This window comes from Argentina silus (assembly GCF_951799395.1).
Source record: "Argentina silus genome assembly, chromosome: Y".
Classification (NCBI taxonomy): Eukaryota; Metazoa; Chordata; class Actinopteri; order Argentiniformes; family Argentinidae; genus Argentina; species Argentina silus.
The window spans coordinates 48,478,048-48,499,592 of record NC_139654.1 but is presented as its reverse complement, the minus strand read 5'-3'; positions in this window follow the sequence as shown (position 1 = coordinate 48,499,592).

Here is a 21,545-nt window from a genome sequence, read left to right as displayed (position 1 = left end):
TGAGTTTTATTCAATCAATTTGACACATTGCTAATAGCGAGTGATGCAGTCCATAAGAGAAAGAAACAGAGGTCTGATCATTTCAGATGCATAAACAAAGATACACACGCAACTTGAATAGAGCAACAGACCTGTAGGCCCATAGCACAGTCATTAAACATCATTAAAACAACAGCAAGTGTGCTTAAACTTCTGTTTGTTATGTCACAAGAAGCAAGATATTGGCTCTTGAATTTACACAAAACAACACTTTGGGAGACTTTGCCTGTTTTTATTTCTGGCGCTGGTGGGATTCAAACCGGTGACCTTCCGATCCACTCTTCCCCCCCATTCAAAAACGGAAAAGGCAATATTTTTTATTTTTCTTTAATCGTTTAGAATACATACTGATAAATAAACTAGTAAATAATGGAAAAGAAGCTTCAATTTCTCTCTCTCTTTCTCTTCCCTTAGCATCAAGCTGGGGAACAATAGTCTGTTAAGGGGGGGGAAGAAGGGGGAAGAAGAAAAAGGAGAAAAAAGAAGAAAACGAAAGAGAAATTGAGTCTTCTTTTTCAACTTTCATCACACAAATACATGTGTAACAACACACTTTAAGTTGAGTAAGCAACATTGCTGGTCTTTACTTTGTTCTGTTCAAATACATAGACTCAATTTTGTAAACTGCGCGCTGTGAGCAGGGTTCGAAACTGCGCGGGGAGACCCCATTGGATTTCGAGTCCAACGCCTTAACCTCTCGGCCATCACAGCTATGCTGGCTTCTGCACTGCCTGGTCTGTAGTAAAGACAAAATCTTTTCAAGATCTAGACACGGACCAGAGTTTGCTTATTAAGGAAGCCTCATATAGAGACTTTTGAATATCAATTCACAGAAGCCATGTTACGAGGATGCAACTTACATTACACAAATACATGCGCAACAACACTTTGAGAAAGCAAAGGAATCCCATTGGATTTCGGGTCCTTATCCTTAACCACTCCGTCATCACAGCTGCCCATAGCCTTTCATTGTTGTTTAAATGTTTCTACGTGACTTCTTCAAATTTGAAAGGGCCATGGGCTACACAGGAAAGGATGTCCCAAAGACATTGGGAACCACAATTGCATTTTACACCACCACTTCAACCATCACGCAATTGCGTCTCAACAACTCATTTTTCCAAAGGTGGACCAACATGTCGTCTGTTAAGAGGGATGTCGTTGTCCCAGCGCTGTGAGCAGGGTTCGAACCTGCACGGGGAAACCCCATTGGATTTCAAGTCCAACACCTTAACCACTCGGCCATCACAGCTTGCCTTTGCATGTCATTGTTCCTTACACTTTTGTAAATTTTGAAACATGAAAATGACACAGCCTTGCAGGCAAAGGGTTTGAAAGGAAATGCCAAAGGCATTGGGAAATATGTTTGGTTTTAAAGCAAACGCCTTAACCATCCTGCAATTGCAGCTCGATTTGTTTTATATCAGGTTTCCAAAAGTGGGCCGACATCTTGTACATAAATAGGGACACAGCTGTGTTTACGCTGAGAGCAGGGTTCAAAGCTGCACAGAGAAACCCCATTGGATTAGTAATCCTACACCTTAACCTCTTCGCCATCAAAGCTCCCTGGTGATTTTTATCGTTTTCTAAGTTACTTCTTCACGTGTGAAAGGGCCATGGTCGCACAAGAAGCAATCCTAAAGGCATTGGGAACCACATTTGTTTTTCTTCTGGAAGGTATTTTTCTATTTCGATCACAGCTACCCTTAGCATTTTATCGTTACTTACAGTAAGTTACTTCTTGACATGTGAAAGGGACTTACAGGAAGGGTTTGAAAGGAAATAACAAAGCATTTATGCATAAGGATTCATGAGTTTATTGACTATTAAAGTGATGTTACAGGAAAATTTGTATTATCTCAGTTTACAGTTCTAAACGTAGCGCTAATAAGCAGACACGGGTCCCTGTCACATGCCCTTAGTGTGGTGTGTATGCGTGTGGATTCCATGCAGCCCAATGCCATAGGCACACTATACAAAATGAAAGTGACAGTTAACAGTAATGCTGCTTCTAAAGTTGACGCTGTTAAACTAGGGATTCCGTGGCTGAATGAGATAAAACAGTGATTCGATTCATAGATTATATTTGTACGAACTACGCATTGATTCATTGATTCAATTCAGACACAAAACAAGAGGTTTCAAAAATACAGAAATAGTCACGATATTCTCTTTTAATGATTCATTTGTAGATAATGACAATTAAAGTAGTTTGAAAATATGTGGCTGCGCTGTTACTAATGCTTTATAAATGCAACACATGCTTATAATGTGCAAACTGAATCATGAACCCATTATAACGGAAACCCCTTTGTGTGAAGTGTCACCAAAAGAAAAGAAAACAGAGACAGTAAATACATTTGAGCTACTCTATTACTCATTTATTTGCAAATATATATTCTAAGTATCTGTAGGATGAAAGTAAAGTGGCAAAGACACAAATCAGTGTAAGGTTTAGGTATGTTAACGGACCCAGGTGCGGTGCAGAGAAAGAGAGGCGGACAAGTAGTTAGCGGTACTAAACAAAAGGATCTTTACTTTGGATGAGTAGTCAAAACAGGACACAAAAATAGGGACTCAATGCTCGAAATCAAAGAGGAGATACAGTCTCAAAACAGTACTTGTATACTCGTATGACTTACGCTCACAAAGCGACCAACAAAGGTGAAGACGAAGCGGGAGTGAAGGGAAGTGAGGGTACATATTGCATGAGTGACAATTACACACAGGTGCTGGTGATAAGTATGTGATTGAGGTGGCACAGTGGACGGACGGAGGGAGGCAAGTAGGGGGACGCACTGGGAAGCACAACCCCCATCCGTAACAAATCAGTGAGGCTCCTGTGGTCCTGCAGATCGGGGGGGTGGGGGGGGGAGACATAACAAGAAGACGTGAGGTTATTTTTTAAACTTTAACTGGAATACTTATTGGATTTCACTGAAGAACTTCCCATTATTTGGGGTGACCGATGAGGTCTGACCCTATGGAATTCCTAAGAGAGAAAGAAAGAGAGAGAGAGAGGGGAGGGGGAAGTGAAAAAATAATGGTCAGAATACAATTACTTACAATCATTTAAACTACTTTTGCCTATTACTTAAAAGCCTGTGTGTGTGTGTGTGTGTGTGTGTGTGTGTGTGTGTGTGTGTGTGTGTGTGTGTGTGTGTGTGTGTGTGTGTGTGTGTGTGTGTGTGTCCAGGAGGACTCCATGAGGAGCTGCAGGTGGTGCTCCAGGAGGCTGGAAACTCCCATGAGACTCTGGTTTGAAGTACCAGGGAACCTCCAGAAGCATCATCAGCCCGCCCTGAGTTAAGGCTCTGAGTTACTGCTAATTCACAGTATCCATTTAAACTGAACTATAGATTGGATGCTAAATGCTAGAGAGAAGGAACAGTAACAACATCAGAACTTGTCTGTACTTTCAGCTGCACCAGCCATCTCTCAGCCTCTGATTCCATGTTGCTGGCAGGCAGGCAGGCAGGAGTGCAGAAGAGAGTACAGATGCTCCACAAACCCACCAGGTTGCTAACAGGAAACACAAGAGAGAGAGCAGAGAGTCATATGGACTTGTCAACAAAGTCACAGTGAAAGAACTGTACTAACCACCACCAGGGGCCAATTTTTAAAAAGCTATTTTATTTATTTTCACTATTTTATTTTTAAATGCAGCCCTTCTTTTCCTTAAAGAGAGAAGAAAATAATACATATCTACAGTATTATATATTTGTATAATTAAATGTTAAGTGTCAATGAATATTGTCTAAATGTTTTTGAATTGTTCTTTCTTTATTTGATTTGACAGTCAGTTGTTGATTACATGCATACGTTGATACAACTACTAGGCTACTTCAATATATATCACACTAAATCATAACGCAAGTAAGACATTATGATGTTCTGGACCTTTGCTTGAGGAAATTTTCTCTAACTGGACCTATTTGAATTTTAGTTGAATACCCCTGCCCTAGACCAACGAGCCACCTACTAACGGATGCCCCTCCCCCACACTGGAGCCTCAGGTTGGGGGACGTGTCCGCCCTGTCGGCAAAAAGCAGGGAGTTTACTTCCACTGTGTGTGCATTGTTGTAAGATTTTTCTCGCCCCCCCCCCCCCCCTCCCTTTTTTACTTAGTAATCCAGCCCATGAAAAAAAGGTGACAACAAAGACCCTGCCAAATGTTGAAATGGTGAGTCCTGGAGGGCATATGAAAGTGGTGGTCGTGAATGGTCATATTGTTGCGGTCCTGACTGGTCTCATGAATGCATTGGTGGTATAGTGGTGAGCATAGCTGCCTTCCAAGCAGTTGGCCTGGGTTCGATTCCAGACAAATGCAAGTTAGGTGATCTTCTCCCGAGGGGCCCTTGCCTAATTATCAAAAGGCCCTGGACTGACACTGCGGTGTCGTTGAAAGCGTCGGTTCAAACCCCGCCTAATGTTGAAGCTGTCTCTGTGCTCAAAGAAGCTGTTGGACGATGTCCCGTCTGAACGTGGTCTCCAAAGTAAGTGCCGCATGCTTTGCATTGTTTCTCCACCGCGATCCTCTCTGTTTCCACGCCCGCAGTCGTCCAAGCGGAAAAAGAAGCAATGCTGCGCGACGAGGATGGAATTCGAACCCACACGTGCAGAGCACAATGGATTAGCAGTCCATCGCCAGTCCAGAGCTTAGCGATCCATTTGACCCTCTGAACAGCACAGCAGGGTCTCTAGAGTGGTTACATGTTCGAGTGGTCGTTATGCACCACAGAGTTTGATGTCTTGGTTCAGCACCGTAGTGTGATTAGGGTATAATAGTCCTGTAACATATAGGTTTCCTCAGGCACAGAGCTTCAGGAGTTGGATGACGTCACCTCTTCTTCATCATCACTTCTTTGCCTGTTCGAAGAAACTGGACTCAAAAACTTTTGTAGCTTTATAAAAGGAGCAGGGTTAGGAAATTGAGTTCAGTCCCTTTGAACACCCCTGGTAGTAACAACATTTATATATCGAAACACAGCATTTCAGAAAGAGCTTTTTCTGGACCAAAATAGCATTTGTTAATGACCCAATTGTTTTGCAGTGAGTTGTGTTTAAACATCGATGGAAAATATGTGTATTATTGCGAGTGTCTTTTCCTTTCCTATACGCTTTTTAGAGATTTGCAGAAAATTCAGTGGACTGTAACAAATGCTACATTGAAATAAACAGTTATAATTCAAAACAATATAAAAGCTCTGTTGTCATTAACTGTGTGGGGTTAACAGGTCTTTATGTTTCTGGTAATATTAAGGCACCAATTTGATTCAGCAAATAGTGCTGAGCAGAACAAATTCAGAATACTTTACAACACTTCAGTATGATGTTTATTTTAGTGTGATTTTAACAATGGTTTTGAGAAAACTATAACTACAGTATGGCAATGGCAGTCGATTTTCTCAAAGAAATGTGAATATTGTTGTTGAACAACGTGATTTCAAAACTGGAAAGGAGTTTAAATGTTGAACACTGTGGGTTGTAATGCAAGTCAACATTGTGTTTGATAGTGTAATAAAGTAAATATGTTTGGGAGAGAGGGGTGAAGGGTTTGTAGTTTTCATTACTGCATGTATTTAGTGTTAAAACTGGAATGGGAGACTGTACACTGTACTCTCCCCACGTGTTATTTGACTCTTACAGACCTAAATGAAATAAAGTAGAAAGCAAATAAACAGTTATTATTCAAAACAATAATAACTGACGTCACCTCTTCTTCATCTTCACTTCCTTGCCTGTTGTAAGAAATTTAAAACTTCTGTAGCTTTATAAAAGGAGCAGGGTTAGGAAAGTCTTCTTGAACACTCCTGGTAGTAATACATTTTTTATATGCAAACCGAGTAGGACATGGCATTTTGGAAAGAGCTTTTTCCGGATCAAAATTGCATTCGTTAATGACTAACTGTAAATAATACACACGGTCATTGGATGTTCAAATTGAATAAAGACCATTCCCCTTGACGCAAATTGCCCATGAAAAGCATTTTAATACAATGTTGCATGTAAAGTTATACAGTACACATTTTTTCTGATATGGGAGTACTGGTTCTAGTTTTCACCTGAGTGTATCTATTAGACAGGATGGATTCTTCAGTGCTGCAGCGAGCTGGTTGACTCCTGAGTCTGTTAGGTGATTCCCGCTCAGATCTAGCTCTCTCAGGCATTCCGAGATAGAGAGGTTTGCATTTAGTGTAGAAGCCAGAGCAGCACAGCCTTCCTCAGTGATTCCACAGTTTGCAAGACTAGAATAAAAGGGGAGACATTATTTGTTTTCCTCTTATGTTTACACATTACAGAGCAGAAACCAAATCCATGCAACATGAATATATTACTGAGAATTTGAATATGTACATATATAGCGGCATAATGTGCATATCCTTGTAAACAAACAACGCCAGTACTCAACCTTCACACCAGATTTTATAAAGCTCTTTGTGTGAACCAAAACAGTGCTCTTCACTGAATGTTTTTTATCGCGTGATATCATTCCTTGATTGCTACCGATATATCATGGCCATTGGGCACTATTTTAAAGCTCAAATATACAAACTGGAAGCTTTAACTTCATTTTATATGTGAAACACTCAATTACAGGGTGAATTTAATACTCACGCCACACTTGCTCGGTCAACTTGCATCAGTGTACCAATGAGTTGATTGACACCTTGGTCTCGTTGGTTATTAATGCTTAAATCCAGTTCAGTGCACAAGTCACAACTGCTAAACTTTATCAGAGATCTAGCCAGAGTAGCACAGGACTCGTCCCCGACCTTGAATCTCAGTGGTTAGCATAAGTGATTACTTTCCGATGAAAGGTTGACTTATTTGAGAGTATTTAGTCTTTCCTGGAGATATCCCAGTCCATGAGCAATTAAGCACACTCCATTTAAGGAATCTTCTAGTTCATTCGAGCTTAGATCCAGCTCTTTCAGATGGAGGTTTTTGTTAAGAGCTTGAGCAAGATATTCACAGCCTGTCTTTGTCACTCCACAACCTGTCAGGGTCAATCTCTCCAGTCTGCACTGTTTGGTCCCTAGTCTTAAAGAGAGCTCCTTCATCCCTGCATCCCAGAGGCCCGAGTTGAACAAATTGAAGATATCTGACACGTGATGTACAGACTACCACATGACTTCACATGGGCGATGACTCTGTCGGCTAGGTGGCTAGAACTCCTCTTTCTGTGAGTCACTAAACCCTCTGAGTTCCGTCACCATGTGAATACAGTCATCAGGGAAGTAATCAGAAGTTGGTCTGCAGGTTAACCAGATGTGGGCAGAGGGAAGAGGGAAGGAGACTCTCGTGAAGAAATGCCTACTTTTCGCCACTAGATGGTGATGCATAACCATCACCGTCAGAGAATCAAAACAAACTGTCAAAACACTTTTGTAAAAGAAAAAAAGAAAAAGGAAAGAAAAACAACTATTTTTGAACTGAATGTACACATGTGGCGACTCATACAACCGTTTTTGGGTACTACTCCTTTCATCTTTCAATCTTGACAATCCAACTTTCACCTGTATCCACAAACTCTATCTATCTATCTATCTATCTATCTATCTATCTATCTATCTATCTATCTATCTATCTATCTATCTATCTATCTATCTATCTATCTATCTATCTATCTATCTATCTATCTATCTATCTATCTATCTATCTATCTATCTATCTATCTATCTATCTGTCTGTCTGTCTGTCTGTCTGTCTGTCTGTCTGTCTACCCATCCATCCATCCATCCATCCATCCATCTATTTAATTTAGGGTTTTCCAGAGACTTCCATCCGGCAAAAGGTTCCGGTCAATCAAGACTAAAACCTCACGCCACCTGAACAGTCCCCCCCCTACCCTTTCACACAAACAATGCACTGACAGTGTAATTTATAATTATTTACAATTATTTTAATTTATAGTGTACATGCCCCGCAACCATTTCACAGCCTCTAGCCTCATTGACATTTAGTCTCACGCAGCCTACGAGATATATTGTTCTGCTGCTCTTTTTTGTAAATTTGTAAATTTGTTATTGCTATTTTGTTAATACTTTGCTATTTTGTACATTTCTTGTCAATATTTGCTATTTCTTGTCAATATTTGCGTTTTTTTATGTCCATGCACCAACCTCACCAAGTCAATATCCTGTATGTGCAAATATACTTGGCCAAATAAAATAATTCTGATTCTGATTCTGATTCTGATTTTGTGTGTGCATTGTAAGACTTTTCTCGCCCCCCCCTCCCTTTTTTATTAATCCAGCCCATGAAATAAAAGTGACAACATAGACCTTGCAAAATGTTCAAATGGTGAGTCCAGGAGGGCATGTGAATGTGGTGGTTGTGAATGGTCATATCATTGTTGCGGTCCCGCCTGGTCTCACAAGTGCATTGGTGGTATAGTGGTGAGCATAGCTGCCTTCTAAGCAGTTGACCTGGGTTTGATTCCTGGCCAATGCAAATTAGGTGTCCTTTTCCCGAGGGGCCCATGCCTGCGTATCCAAAGGCGCTGGACGAACACTGCAGTCTCAATAAAAGCGTTTGTTCGAACCTCGCCTCTGCCTTCGATGTTGAAGCAATCTCTGTGCTCAAAGAAGCTGTTGGACGATGTCCCGTCTGAATGTGGTCCTCGAAGGAAGTTCCGCATGCTTTGCATCGTTTCTCCACCTCCGCTGTTTCCATGCCCACGGTCGTCCAAGCAGAAGAAGAAGCAAGGCTGTGTATCAAGGATGGGAATCGCACCAACACGTGCAGAGGACAATGGATTAGCAGTCCATCTCCTTAACCACTCAGCCACCTCATCCTATGCTCATGTTGGCCAGGTAGCCCTTCCCACCGGATCCTTAAAGCCAGGACGTGAAGAAAGGCTTTTCGACCATGGAATTTTGCTGCTACCTGCGGCAACATCTGTTGAACCATTGAGCCAAAGCACTTTGTAACCCGTGTGACTCTGAATGAACTGGGGAACAAATTAAACTGATCCTGGACCAGAGCTTTTCAAACTATTTGACCCTCTGAGCAGCACAGCAGGGTCTCTACAGGGGCTCCATGTCAGAGTGGTCGTTATGCACCACAGAGTTAGAGTTTATTCTCTTGGTTCAGCACTGTAGTGTGATTAGTGTATAATTGTGCTGTAACATAATTCCTTACATGTATATCATTTTCTCTACACAGAGGTCTTCATGCACAGAGCTTCAGGAGTTGGAGTCTCCTGTTCTTCATCATCACTTCCTTGACTGTTCTCAGAAATTCAAAACTTTTGTAGCTTTATAAAAGGAGCAGGATTAGGAAATTGAGTCCAGTCCCCTAGAACACCCCTGGAATTAACAACATTTCTATATGCAAACCGAGTAGGACACAGCATTTTAGAAGCACTTTTTCCGGACCAAAATTGCATTTATTAATGACCTAATTGTGTTGCAATGAGTTGTGTTTAAACATTGATGGAAAATATGTGTATTATTGCAAGTGTATTTTCCGTTCCGATACACTTTTTAGAGATTTGCAGGAAATTCAGCGGACTGTAACAAATGCTGCATTGAAATGAAATGGTATGATTGAAAATAAAATAAAAACTCCTTCCTCATTCGGCATATTGTGCAACATTTGTTTTCACACACACACACACACACACACACACACACACACACACACACACACACACACACACACACACACACACACACACACACACACACACACACACACACACACACACACACACACACACACACACACACACACACACACTCCATGAATAACCATTGGTTGGATTTGGTTTTGAATAACCAAATAAGTTCAAGTTCAAGTTCAAATGCTTCATTGTACATTTTTCAGTGTAAAAAAAATAAATACATATTCAGCTTCTATGGCTTCCAATACAACACAACAACACACACAAAATAACAAAATAATTAAATGTACATTGTAAAGTGCAGAGTTGATTAAAACTACTAATTGTGATAATTTACCATTTCTAGGTCGTGAAGATACCGGTTTTGTCAAAACTAAAATCAATTAGAAACCAAATCACCAGCTGGTCTCATATACATACATAATTCACAACTGAGCAGTAGCTTATACTGTGATTTCCCAGTTCATGAAAAATAAGAATTTCATCACGTTCGATTCTAAATCCGTCAACATGTAGAGGTCTAATAGAGGGGCTTGGTGTGCTTCTACTGTTATCACCCTCTCATGTCATTATGGCATAACCACAGAGCAGATGAGATGAGCACATCAAGGAAGTGGCATTTCAGTAAGACTAGTACCCAACAGAGGGGCATTTTAGTCCTGACAAAACACTCTGGTACAAACTACACAACACACTTAGAGCAGGAGGAAATTGCTACAGAACAGAGGCCAGAGTGACAGAGTGACAGGACAATGGCTGGGGTCCTTCAGACTTCTCTCGTAGGACTGCTGGTGATGCTAAACTTTATCAACACAGGTGAGACTGACTATGACAGGATAAGAGAGCAGCTAGTCATGAAGCAGGAGACAACCAACACTGTGTTTAGGTTTCATCATGACAACCTGTGAACTGTCGCCTTTACATCTTACTGCACCTTGCACACTTGTGTACATAATGGTGTGTTGTACTGTATTGTATTGTATTGTACTTTATTGTATTGTATTGTATTGTATTGTATTGTATTGTATTGTACTTTATTGTATTGTATTGTATTGTATTGTATTGTATTGTATTGTATTGTACTTTATTGTATTGTATTGTATTGTATTGTATTGTATTGTATTGTATTGTACTTTATTGTATTGCCTGGCTTGTCTTCATTGCTGTATATGTCAGTGGATGCAGAGCTTAGTGTAAGGTGGGGAGGTCTTCTGATGGAGATACCGATCACCACTGCTCTTCTCTTGTCTGGAACTGTATCTTATTTAGAACTGGAGCTTGGAGCATACTTTCAACTCATTCTCAAATACTGACTGACATTTTTGTGTGTTAAAGAGAGACAACTTCATTGTACACTAGTACCTGTGTTGTTAGAGATCACTGTGAGTTCACAATCTTGAACATATGAGCATATAATGTTATGGTTGACAGGCTGTGGCCAAATAATATGTTGTCTAAGACACCTAATTCTGTTTATCCAGGTGTCAGTAGGGTTTCTCCCTCTCTGTACCACAGAATGGGTGATGATGTCAGTGTGACGTGTAACAACACATTTATACATATATTTACCACTTTACTTGTATTTCCTTTTCACAGGGGTCAAAGGACAGTACACTGTTCAGTTCTCTAGAATGGGTAAAGATGTCAGAGTGCTGTGTAAGAACGTGGTTCGTGAAGGAGACTGCTCCTTAACTACATGGACCTATTACAGAGATGAATTCAGGAGTGGTATTGAAGAGGTCACCAGGGGGATTATCGGAGGTGACAACTCAGACAGAGCAGAGAGACTGAGTGTGGGCTCTGACTGCTCTCTGCATGTTGATCATGTCAGAGCTGAGGATGTTGGACGCTACATCTGTCGACAATACCCAGAGGATGACCCAAGACATTCAAGAGCAGACGTTGATCTGTCTGTTCTAAACAGTGAGTCTCTCTATTTCAACCTAGTGATCTCGAATACACCTAGCTATTCATTGCATTGATTGTTAATGCTAAATCTATCACTAGGGAGGACAACAACTGGAAGTGGAGGTGTCAGCTGACCGATAACGGAGAAGTGAACCCTAACCCTTAACTATCAAGTTCAAAAATTCACACTCTTAGATTGGAAAGGTAAATATCTCCCTGTTCACTGATAAGTAGATACATCTGTCACCTCAACACATACACTGTACAGGACAAGTGTACCGTTTCTGAAATAAATGTACATTTTGGATATGTTTTTCATATAGGACAACTGTAATGCCATATACTACTCCTCCAGGTACAGTAACTCCAGGTAAGAGTTTGTTGGATGTTTTTCTCAGCTAATGCTTTAAGTGTTTGACAGAAACATATTGATCTTCAGTGCACTCTAGTGGCTGTTTGATGGTACAACATTGAGATCAATCTGAAGGATGTTAACCATTTCACTATGAGAGTAGATTGTGTTTAATCACTGTTTGTCTCATTGCCCAGGTCCTTGTGCTGTTGCTGACTGGTTGTCCATCAGTCGCATAGTGTTCTTTACGACAATGACCTTTCTGGTTGTCATTGTAGCTGTTTACACAACAAGGAGGAACTGCCCCAAACCAGGTGAGTGTCATGTATTGGTCCAGTTCTATTTCGGTCCCTTCACCTAGCTCCTATGTCTTCAGTGTTCACCAGTGCTCATATTCGCAAAGCGTCTTAAAGTAGGGAAGCTGATCTAAGATCAGTTCAACCTTTTAGATCAGATTGAAGAAGATTATATGGAAAGGTGGGGGACCTGATCCTAGATCAGCACTTACTCTGAGACACTTTGTGGATACAGGCTTCAAGGTGCTTTCACATACTGTACTCAGTCACTGAAGGTGTAGGAATCAGTGGAAGGGGCAAGGGAGTGGATTGGAATCAGGCCATAGATGAGCCCATGCTGTTCTTTGGAGACATCTCCCCCACCTACCATACAGATCAAGGATCAGCTCGTCAGTTCTCTGAGCCTCAAGCCTAACTGAACTGGGAAACAAATGAAACTGATCGTGGATCAGAATTTACCAATCCATTTGACCCTCTGAGCAGCACAGCAGGGTCTCTACAGTGGCTATATGTCAGAGTCGTCGTTATGCACCACAGAGTTTGAGTTTGATGTCTTGGTTCAGCACTGTACTCTGATTAGGGTATAATAGTCCTGTGACATATTTATTTTATTCTTTTCTCCACACAGAGGTCTCTTCGGGCACGGAGCTTCAGGACATGGAGTGACGTCACCTCTTGTTCATCATCACTTCCTTGCCTGTTCCAAGGAATTAAAGACTTCTGAAGTTTTATAAAAAGGACCAGGGTTAGGAAATTGAGTCCACCACTGACACAGGCTAGGTGGAAGTGGAAGGCGTGACAGGTACCCTTTCAAGCATAGTGTCCCATGTTTCGCAGCAAAAGCACTGACATACAAATCTTTCCTTCCTATATACATATTATATGTATATAAAAGTATTAACATGTGTATTAGTATGGTATATAGTTTTGTTAAGATTTCTACCAGAGGTTCGTATTACTCAAGTTCAGACTTCATGAAATGATTTTGTGACAATTTGAGGTTAAAGTTCATGACCCCATGCCAGCATAAATGGGGAAAGGGAGGTTTTATATTCTACACACGTAGGTCCATAGACAAACCTCTCCTTGAAAGTTACTTTCTATGGGTGTGGATTAAACTTGTGTTAAAAAGGCAAATGTCATCCTCTGCTTGGAATACAAGCAAACTAACAATCATGGCTGAAACTGTAGACTTGACACACACACACACATATGCACACACACACACACACACACACACACACACACACACACACACACACACACACACACACACACACACACACACACACACACTATACAGTATACTAACCCCTCACTATACAGTATGGTCTTTTGGATACTGCCTTAATCTTCCTCACCTAATGTTCAGTGTTGACCTCTGCATCTCCCTCTGTGATGTAGAGCTCTGTGCAGATCTTGTTGAAAAGTATGGGGTGTCCTTGTTTAGCGATTCCCTGAAATACACATTCTCACTTTGGCACACAACAAACTGTGAACCTAAAAATGCAGATATTACTCATTTTAACATGCTAGTATGAAACTACATATCCAGGGCTTCAATAAAAAGATACTGTATATAGCTTTTACATTTCTCCAATATGTCAACAACAATTCGCTCTGAAAGCATTCTGGGAGAGCTGGACTCAACAGTCTCTTGAAGCTCTTCAACTAATTTTTTACAAAAGTGATAACGTTGTCTTCAACACACTGAAATGTATGCTCTTTTAAGAAGGTGCTTTTGTGTTGTCTTTAACATTTTTATTTTGTCATGAAAGTTCATCCAAAGATTGACCTCTGACCATACATGCAACATCTCACCTTACTTACGGATTGAGCCAATGGTTTCTCCATGGGAGTCAACCGTTGACAGACAACAGAGATGACAAGTGTTGTTTGGCTCAGAGTGTTTAGTTTTTAAATATGACGGCCGAATCAAATCAGACCGAGACTTCATCCTTATACGACTAGTGTGGCTGGGGCCTAAGATTTCATGATGTTGGTTGGTTTGCAACACATGTTGTCACATGATTATAGCTGATGCATATTCCACTGTTACTGTCACAACTGAACCATATAGGTTATGGTAAACATTGACATATTAAAACAAACCTGGGCTTTATGTCTCCACCAAATCTTTCCTCTGTAGTTCAATTACCTAACAATGAACTATAAAGCCACACAGTGTTTTTTTTACCCTCTATTGTTTGGTAAGAGATTTTATCTATGTATATTAATAGAGTTACAACAGTCTGTTTCTCACAGAGGACGCTGCCTCTTAGTGCGTTTGTTGTCGCCGTCATCATCGTTGTCCCTGCTCCTCTTCCTCGACACTCCTGAGGTGCCAGGCCTTGAGCTGGGGGACCACTCCTCCTCAGAGTCAGTGTCATCTGACCGTCTCTGGCGCTTAGAAGCACCGCCATCCTCGCTCTCGCTCTCGCTAATATAGATGAAGTCCCTGCTTCTTTTACAGGCCCTCTCCAATGGCCTGCGGACAAGGGGGGCCTCGATGACCTCTTCAGCACCATCCTCCTCATCGTCATCATCATCATCACCATCATCATCATTATCATCATTATCATTATCATTATCAGAGTCCTCTGACTCCTCTGATTCTTCTGCCATGGGTTCCATTTCCCTGGGAGGGTTCACAACGACCATAGGATCGACCGGGTACAGGCAACCCTGCTGGTACCACAGCATCTGTGGGTAGAGGTAGGGTAGCTCGCCCTGGTGTACCCGCCACTCTGGGATCACTATGAGGCCCAGCTCTGGGTCGATAAACTCCTCAGGGTCCGCGATCCAAAAGGACCCGTCCTGGAACCACATCAGTCTAGAATCTAGACTCTAGATGGTGGGTAGGGTATATCAGGTCCCTGCATCCACTCAATCTGCACCTGTTGACGGATCACCTGGTGGCCCTCCACCTGGTCATGGCCCACATGGGGACTTTGCATCTGGGTATAGTGCGCCTGGTAATTTAACGCTGGGAGACGGCCACCCAGGTGACGTTGATCCGGGCATTGGCAGTCTGGTCCATGATAGTGGATAATCTGCCCATTAGGCAGGAGGTCACGTGAATGTTGGAGCCAATCGCAGAAAAGCTCATAGGCCGCAATGTCCAACCCAATGTTCGACCCGTCCTGAACGGTTTCCAAGGACACATCTGACAGGACAGAATTAAACATTGAAAATCACTTACTTAACATGAGTATCAGAGTCCAATCCTTCAGGTCACAAAAAATGTAATGAAATGTTTTTTCACCCAGAATGAATCTATTTAACACAAATTCTTCGTGTCGTAAAAGTTCTCAGTACTCACCAGAGTGAGTACCCCCATCTTCTGTTATTGGGATTTTAACCATGTTTATGGAAATTAAATCCAGTCTTCTCTGAAGGTGGAGTCAATACTGAAGGTTCTGGTGAATCTGTCTTTACTTTGTCTTCATTTTGTATGTGATGTCATCATGTTGGTTTGTGACATTATCACACATTCTGTGACAATGCATTGTCCATTGTCACCATGACAACTGCATGGAGCAAATGGAAAAGTCCTACACATAACAGACAGTGTCAATTACCTGAATAATAACATTTTAAAAGAAAAAAGAAATGTGTCCAGCATCTCTGCTGTACCTCCCCCCTCTAGTTTCTTGTTCTATTTGGAACAGTACAGCACATCTCCATAGAAGTACTACACAGATAACACATAGTGGTTGAATTAATTCAATGTTCCATTAAGATACAAAGGTAGTAAGAATACCTCAGTTGTTAAAGTTGCCCAAATCTTGTGCAAATGCCTATTATGTTAAACATACATTTCTTAACTCTTACCACTATCAATGTTTCATATGTCATGACTAATGCATTGATAAGTATTGATGTTATGTCGGCTATCGTTTAGAGACACATTGTCTCACCTCAGGGATTAAGCTTCAAATATACCTTTATTTTGAAAGGCTAATAAATACTTTTGGTATTTGGAAGGTGGCACCCAAACAAGGAGGTAGGGGTTTGGAGAAGTATGCGTACAAGCTTATACCGCTACCACATCGATGGCGCCTCGGTGAAAGACAGGACAGTCCGAGACCGCTTGAGTCGTCCAGTTTTTCATTTCATAGAAATAAAGTGGAAACCACACACATTAAAGGTAACGGAAGTGTGGACACCGCACAAGCTACACTGCACAAATCTCTGGCTGCGGATTTTATATTATTATTTGGGAAACGACACTCGCACGATTGGACTTTCAGACTGCTCACTAAAACGCAAGTTCAAAAGGAAACGGCGCAGATCCAAAAGAAAAGGTAGGTGGACACTTATTTATATATATCCATTTGATATATATGTTACAACCATTTAATTCGGAATAGTTTTAAAAAGCCATGTCAACACAGTGTACAGTTGACTAACTTTCTCCAACTTCTATTAGAAGCAAAAGAAAATCATACAGAGGTTGGTAAGACGATAGACTATTTCTCACATGATGCACTTCGTTTGATACAGTTTTTCATGGTGTTAAACTGTAGTTACCGTTGGCCCAGGCAGGACTGATCAATACGGAAGGAAAAGTATCAAAATAACTCCAATCAACTGAATGTGTTGACCAGTAATTCAAATGGCTTTGATAAGTCAGCTCCGGTTATTTAAACGCGTTCTCTCATCACCATGACAGCCCTGACAATCATCTGTATAATATTTGGCTGCTAAATGTACTCCTACAGTAATATATTTGAATGTATCCCCATTATCCCAGAAATGGAGACAGTGTGTAAAACTGCACAAGTTAGAAGATATTTTTAAAAATCGGTGTTCAGCCACATGACCACTTGTATTCGCTCATGTCTTGAACATCAAATAAAATATTTTCACGCACAACAATGTTGCTTAAATAGCTTTATTTTCATTCTCCTTTTGAGATTTCTATACACGTTTAGCACGTTTGTCTTCAGATATTGTGATGGTATTCTTTGACGTGATGCAATCACTTCACCAGCGTAATAGCGATGAACTCTTTGGTAAGTGTTGTCAGAACAGTGGCATGATTGACATCATAATTGCAATATCATTCATAAGGATTACCAATCTAAGGACAATGGTATGTTATTGACAGGGATTAAAAACCTGATATTGATGAAATGGGAGTGGTGGGATTATGCAGAATAGGCACAAGAAGTTTGTGGGCTGTGCAGGATCAGACTCAAAGCACTGGAAATGCTAAGTGGGAATATGTGGGACAGCCTGACGGATGTCACCCCACTCAAGTAGAGATTTTAAAACACTTCAAGTAAGGGTTAGGTGAGGGTCAATCCAAGGATCCCATTTGAGCATCTACCCCACAATCATGCATAGACTGAAGTAGTCTTCTGCATTGACAGGTTGTCGCTCAAAACAGCTGGTAAAAGCAGGTGGCATGTGAGGTTCAGCCATTAGAACTTACATTTGGCAAAATCGGATATGACAATTCCATTGACATTGCATAGGTATACCAGTTGTAACTAGTTACCACACTACTTCCGCAACATGCAGAAGACGCAGTCAAAAGGTATGCTGGTTTCGAAGAACAGCACAAAGCTAAGACTAATGACTGTTTATACCATATGGGGGTTGGACCTAAACCTCCCATTGTAAGGTGAAAGTCAGCCAATAATATTTAAAACAACTGAACCATGAGTTGCATTTTCTCGTGGCCCATAGACATTCAAGGTAAGGGACCATCTGACTAAATCCCTTTAACCCCAGCCATTAAGAACAGTCCAGATACTGAACAGAGTTCCTAGTGTAAATTACCTTCAAAAATCCAAAGGCTCAATGAGTTGAGTAAAATATTTTATTCACAGTGAATAAACACCAGATGCACTTTTGAGATCTCACTTCCAAGTGGCAACATTTGAATCTAAAAGAGAAAGATATCAGTGGTCAGTAGTCAAGACAAATGCAAATTAATTCTGTAAAATGTTCACTAGGAATGAGACTTCAAATTCACTTAAGTAGATGTTAAAAACAGGCCTTACCCACGACAGCCGTTTCAGTAGAGGTGGCCTCACCCTCAAAGACACCTTCAGGCACGCCGTACATTGTCAGGTCGCTCGCGGACACGACCTGCGCTGTCACGTTGCCGTCCGCTGTCAGGTTGTTCCCGGGCACGACGTCCGCTGTCAGGTTGCCGTCCGCTGTCAGGTTGCCCCCGGGCACGACGTCCGCTGTCAGGTTGCCGTCCGCTGTCAGGTTGCCGTCCGCTGTCAGGTTGCCGTCCGCTGTCAGGTTGCCGTCCGCTGTCAGGTTGCCGTCCGCTGTCAGGTTGCCGTCCGCTGTCAGGTTGCCGTCCGCTGTCAGGTTGTTCCCGGGCACGCCGTCCGCTGTCAGGTTGCCGTCCGCTGTCAGGTTGCTCCCGGTCACGACGTCCGCTGTCAGGTTGCCGTCCGCTGTCAGGTTGCCGTCCGCTGTCAGGTTGCCGTCCGCTGTCAGGTTGCCGTCCGCTGTCAGGTTGCCGTCCGCTGTCAGGTTGCCGTCCGCTGTCAGGTTGCCGTCCGCTGTCAGGTTGTTCCCGGGCACGACGTCCGCTGTCAGGTTGCCGTCCGCTGTCAGGTTGCCGTCCGCTGTCAGGTTGCCGTCCGCTGTCAGGTTGCCGTCCGCTGTCAGGTTGCCGTCCGCTGTCAGGTTGTTCCCGGGCACGACGTCCGCTGTCAGGTTGCCGTCCGCTGTCAGGTTGCCGTCCGCTGTCAGGTTGCCGTCCGCTGTCAGGTTGCCGTCCGCTGTCAGGTTGCCGTCCGCTGTCAGGTTGCCGTCCGCTGTCAGGTTGCCGTCCGCTGTCAGGTTGTTCCCGGGCACGACGTCCGCTGTCAGGTTGCCGTCCGCTGTCAGGTTGCCGTCCGCTGTCAGGTTGCCGTCCGCTGTCAGGTTGCCGTCCGCTGTCAGGTTGCCGTCCGCTGTCAGGTTGCCGTCCGCTGTCAGGTTGCCGTCCGCTGTCAGGTTGTTCCCGGGCACGACGTCCGCTGTCAGGTTGCCGTCCGCTGTCAGGTTGCCGTCCGCTGTCAGGTTGCCGTCCGCTGTCAGGTTGCCGTCCGCTGTCAGGTTGCCGTCCGCTGTCAGGTTGCCGTCCGCTGTCAGGTTGTTCCCGGGCACGCCGTCCGCTGTCAGGTTGCCGTCCGCTGTCAGGTTGCTCCCGGTCACGACGTCCGCTGTCAGGTTGCCGTCCGCTGTCAGGTTGCCGTCCGCTGTCAGGTTGCCGTCCGCTGTCAGGTTGCCGTCCGCTGTCAGGTTGCCGTCCGCTGTCAGGTTGCCGTCCGCTGTCAGGTTGTTCCCGGGCACGACGTCCGCTGTCAGGTTGCCGTCCGCTGTCAGGTTGCCGTCCGCTGTCAGGTTGCCGTCCGCTGTCAGGTTGCCGTCCGCTGTCAGGTTGTTCCCGGGCACGACGTCCGCTGTCAGGTTGCCGTCCGCTGTCAGGTTGCCGTCCGCTGTCAGGTTGCCGTCCGCTGTCAGGTTGCCGTCCGCTGTCAGGTTGCCGTCCGCTGTCAGGTTGTTCCCGGGCACGACGTCCGCTGTCAGGTTGCCGTCCGCTGTCAGGTTGCCGTCCGCTGTCAGGTTGCCGTCCGCTGTCAGGTTGCCGTCCGCTGTCAGGTTGCCGTCCGCTGTCAGGTTGCCGTCCGCTGTCAGGTTGCCGTCCGCTGTCAGGTTGTTCCCGGGCACGACGTCCGCTGTCAGGTTGCCGTCCGCTGTCAGGTTGCCGTCCGCTGTCAGGTTGCCGTCCGCTGTCAGGTTGCCGTCCGCTGTCAGGTTGCCGTCCGCTGTCAGGTTGCCGTCCGCTGTCAGGTTGTTCCCGGGCACGACGTCCGCTGTCAGGTTGCCGTCCGCTGTCAGGTTGCCGTCCGCTGTCAGGTTGCCGTCCGCTGTCAGGTTGCCGTCCGCTGTCAGGTTGCCGTCCGCTGTCAGGTTGTTCCCGGGCACGACGTCCGCTGTCAGGTTGCCGTCCGCTGTCAGGTTGCCGTCCGCTGTCAGGTTGCCGTCCGCTGTCAGGTTGCCGTCCGCTGTCAGGTTGCCGTCCGCTGTCAGGTTGCCGTCCGCTGTCAGGTTGCCGTCCGCTGTCAGGTTGCCGTCCGCTGTCAGGTTGCCGTCCGCTGTCAGGTTGCCGTCCGCTGTCAGGTTGCCGTCCGCTGTCAGGTTGCCGTCCGCTGTCAGGTTGTTCCCGGGCACGACGTCCGCTGTCAGGTTGCCGTCCGCTGTCAGGTTGTTCCCGGGCACGACGTCCGCTGTCAGGTTGCCGTCCGCTGTCAGGTTGTTCCCGGGCACGACGTCCGCTGTCAGGTTGCCGTCCGCTGTCAGGTTGTTCCCGGGCACGACGTCCGCTGTCAGGTTGCCGTCCGCTGTCAGGTTGCCGTCCGCTGTCAGGTTGTTCCCGGGCACGACGTCCGCTGTCAGGTTGTTCCCGGGCACGACGTCCGCTGTCAGGTTGTTCCCGGGCACGACGTCCGCTGTCAGGTTGCCGTCCGCTGTCAGGTTGCCGTCCGCTGTGAGGTTGCTCCCGGGCACGCCGTCCGCTGTCAGGTTGCCGTCCGCTGTCAGGTTGCCGTCCGCTGTCAGGTTGCCGTCCGCTGTCAGGTTGCCGTCCGCTGTCAGGTTGCCGTCCGCTGTCAGGTTGCCGTCCGCTGTCAGGTTGCCGTCCGCTGTCAGGTTGTTCCCGGGCACGACATCCGCTGACAGGTTGCCAGACAAGGAAGCAGCAGCAGAGTGTAGAGAGGCTCCAATATCCAGTTCGTTAGTCTCCAAATACACTTGAATATCAGAGAAGAATGTCAGTAGTCAAGACCTGGCATAGTGAAGTGCAAGTTAGTCCTAGAAAATGTTTAGTAAACGCTTGAACAAGTATCAAACTAACAGACGTTAAATGACAGGCTTCACCTTCTTTCACATTGTTTTTGGCAACAGATCCCATGGACAGAAGCACCTTCAGGGAAGTCCCTTGGGAGTCACCTAGAAAATATGCAGGAAATGTGGGTTAAGTAACAGTTGCAATTCAAACACACCGCTCAGAGTGTCATCCAACAGAGTTGTGGAATCTGACGGCCATGTAACAGGTTGCAATTAACTGAGTTACTGAATACCATTGAAACCAATCAAATCCTGCAGTCCTGAAAAGCAAGTGTTTCACTAATTATTAACTCTGGAAGAAAGTAAATTAAAGCCACAATCCATCATCAAAATGTCATGCCTGGACAGACTGTCGATCATGCTAGTCAATGTTCAAACTTCAACTACAAACTTCAACTACAGCAAGAGGATGACTACAAAGACGTTCCTTACCTCCGAATGGTCTCTCCAC